This window comes from Stegodyphus dumicola, chromosome 6 (genome assembly GCF_044657685.1).
Source record: "Stegodyphus dumicola isolate Sdum_Otavi_A_Nest chromosome 6, ASM4465768v1".
Classification (NCBI taxonomy): domain Eukaryota; kingdom Metazoa; phylum Arthropoda; class Arachnida; order Araneae; family Eresidae; genus Stegodyphus; species Stegodyphus dumicola.
The window spans coordinates 93,063,416-93,067,312 of record NC_140773.1 but is presented as its reverse complement, the minus strand read 5'-3'; positions in this window follow the sequence as shown (position 1 = coordinate 93,067,312).

Below are 3,897 nucleotides of genomic sequence, written 5' to 3'. Positions count from 1 at the left end.
TATTGCATAATGTTACCTTGTATACTTTATTGTTTACCTTAAAGATAGTTTAAAGAAATTATATCAGTAATTGCAGATTTTTACATCAATGCGTTTTTAGATTGTATCATTCAGTTGACTTTGTTTGTTTGTTGATTTGAGTTTTGTGCAAATGAACTCACAAAAGCACAGGAGAGCCCTCCTATATATAAGTAAGAAGGCATCAGACATTATGGAAGCGCACGTTGCAAAAAGAATTCCTAATTTAAGGAAACATCATTAGACAGCTTAAGTAGTGCAAAGAGATGCATGAGTCTTGGAAGAGAAAATGTTAATCCCATGAGTGGCATTTGAACACATCACCGACGAGTATTTTTGAGTGGAATGCAATTAGCAAATTACTTGCTGAAAAAGATCTGGGCAGAAAAACAACAGAGTCAGTTCGCTGCACAGAAAATCGGCAAGGATGCGAAATCGAAAAACGCAATTTGATTAGAATCTTTCAGCAATTTAATTTCAGTTTTAAGGAAAATTAGAGGAGCGCTTCAGTTTTATTCACATGCATTATGCTTAAGATGTTTATTTTCTTAAAATACGGTTTATTGTGTATACGTATCAATTTTTAACAAAAGTATTCATTTAAAAAATTACGGAAGAATTTAAAAGTGCTTTCTTTAAGGTAACTAAATTAATGTGATTACTTATATATGGTAAATTAATTTACCCATAAATTATCTAATGATAAAATAGTAAATCTTTAATTCATATTTGACATTTATGTGACTGATGTATGTATGTTCTATGAAATAAACTTTTTCTGAGGGCTACCTCAATATGCTAAAATGCAGTTTTTATATGTAATAAAAATTACATTTGCGCAAATTTGAATCTGAAATTAACCTTGGTTAGAAAAATCTAAGCGTTCAGTGGGTGCCTGTTGAAGTTTCATCTTCTTCAGGTAGCTAAAATATTCTGCTGGAGTTGACATAGTTTCGTTTACTTCAAGAAGTAAAAACACTATGATTTTGTTTGATTGTTTGTTGATTTTTTTTTACTTAATTTTTTGAAACGTAAAACATCTTCTACTCAAATTATCATAAAACAAGATATAAAAGGATTGGTAAGTAAAGCAGTAAATGAAATACTTGTTTCATATTTCTTGGTTGCACAAAAACTGAAAAACTGTATTTTTTTTGCAAAGCACTTCTAATTTTACATTTAATTTCATTACATTACATGTAGTTACATTTAACTTCCTCTTACATCCGTTCACTCGAAAGAGTAATGAAACAAAAATGCATTATGAACACGTCTAAGATTTATTGATGTGATTAAAAACTTATCCGATTTACTCCGAAACTGATGCTTTAGCTGTTTTAAAATTTTTGGGGAGATTCTTTCTCTGCGTTAAAGCTTTATAGGTAGAAAGGAAGTCAAAGGTACTGCAATATTTTCTCGTATGTTTCAGATCTCAAATCTCAAGAGCTTTTCATACAAGAATAATAAGAAAAATGGAAAAGAGGAATATTGCCTTGGATTTTATATTATAGTTCTTAATTACAGCAAAATACATCTGTGTTATGTAATTATTATTGCATCATCTTCCCTTTCCCATCGGGACGTCTTGACGTCTGTCTTCTCCAGCTGATATTCGGTACATCCAGCTGGCAAAAGTGGAAGACTGAATATTTTGTTCAGAGTATTGTTGATTTTTAATATTCTGCTGTTAAAAGTGTAGCCATATGAACATTAACTTCCGAACTAAATATGTGGTCAGACCATAAGTCATCACCATCTGTTATGTTACCAACTTGTTTTAGGTGTCTTTTACATGTGGGGGGATGGTGAAAGAATATCACATTTATCAGGTTATTAGTTTCTTGAATCGCAAATCCTTTCTAAGACTCGTAAAATATGAGTATTGTGATGAACGAAAGAAAGCAGAATGAATTCTCTCTGAATGAAAGAAAGTAGATCTTACTTTTTATATTTAGTAAATAAAAACTTAGTAGTGCGTAAACAGATAACTAACCAATAGCGTTATTTCGTTTCTGTTTTTCAATTTCTCTCAAGCATTTCATGAACAACAAAATACTACGAATATGCACTTTGAATTTTCCTATACGTAAAATATATTAATTCTTTTCTTTAAACAACATATCTTTTCAGAATTCCTTTTGAAGAATCGATTAACTTCAAGCTTCTGAGCAAAACACGAAGTAAATCCTATTTTTCATTTTTAGTACTTTGAAGTGCTCAGCTAAACCATTTTTGCGTTTCCTCCGCTGCTGTTAATATTCTATTAACGCTCAACAGACGAAAACAGATCTCGAAGTTTATGGTATAATTGCAACGATGAGACTCATGCGAGAAATAAACACAAATGACAAGACGTCATCTCCAGGTGGAGAGAGAGAAAAGACAGAATCGCTCCAAAAATCCAATTAATGAAAGGTTTACTTTACCACAAAATAGCTGATGCCCTTCCTAGGAAAGACTGTATTCCCACTCGTTCCGCAGCAAATTTAAGTTCTAACGTGATGGGCTGTTTTCTCAGCGGCAGTGCATAAACGATAGTTGGCAGTGTCTGAGGATTTTATGGTGCATTAGGAAAAAACAAATTGAATTTTCTCGCTGACGCCGAAGGAATTTAAATAAATCGTATAATAAGTGACTATTAGATAGAGGTGCTTAGGAAATACGCCGTCCAGGAACTGTAAACTTCCGATCTTCCTTAAATATATTTACACTGCTAAACGTAGAAAAATCCAAATTTCATTTTCAGAGCAAAGTATTACATTAAATTAGAGGTATTAAATCCAGTCTATCTTCTATAACTCCAGTCTTATCTTCCATATTTTAAGAATGTTAATGGGTAAATAACTCACACGTATCAACTGGGATGAAAAAGAAGATTATTTTAAGTACATAAAGGGAAATATACAAAAATAACATGAGGATTTGGCGCAATAATAAAGAGCTGCCGACAGCAGTTACGGCTACTAGGATTGTCTGCTCTGTATATGTGGACTAACTACGTCTTGATATATGTGTAGTCCCTAGTCAGTATTGGTAGAGTTACGTAGAATTACAGGTGAGCTGGACATGTTTTATATTTTATTTTAACAACTGCAATACAGCTATAAAATAGAATGCTGGAAGTGTGATTACATACACAACGATAAAAGATGGATTTCTGCTTCAGGGCATAGTGTTCTAGTTACTTAATTAAAGAGTACTGCTTTATAAATATATTTTATTTGTATTAAATGCAAAAATTTTGTTTAAATCGTTTGAATATTCTGTGCAATTTAGACCTCATTTACACTGAAATCGAATTCTTCTCTCTTTTAAAGGCTGTTCTTTTTACTAAGCTGCAGCTAAGGAAGGCTATTGTTTTTACTTTGCTGCAGTTTACGAAATATTGTTATTTGTATGCGAACTGAAGTTTTAGACAATCAATAACTACTATGTAAAAATTGATTCTATTTAATAATCTATTTGGTGAAATTAAGGAAGAACAGGGCTCCGGATTTATTAAACAATTTTTTAGTTGTACTTTACATAAGAACTGGTTTCATTAAATTATTTGTAAAAGCAATGTGTAAAAAAAAAAGAGATAGGCTTCTTTATTTGAATCAACAGTATTCTGGTATAAATTAATTTTAGTTAACGTAACTTCAAGGAACTTTAACTTCAGCGATAAGATCAAAAACTTTAATTTCAGGGATAACTCGAAAAACTTTTAACTTCAGGAATAGCTTAACGGAAATAAAAAAAAACGAATCTGATATAGACTTCAAAATATTTTCGGTAGCATTTGAAGAAACAGGAAATCAGAATATAATAGATCTGAATATATGAAAAATAGGCGGAGTAAATGTTTTCATCATACAGAATATTAAGAGGCAGCATCTC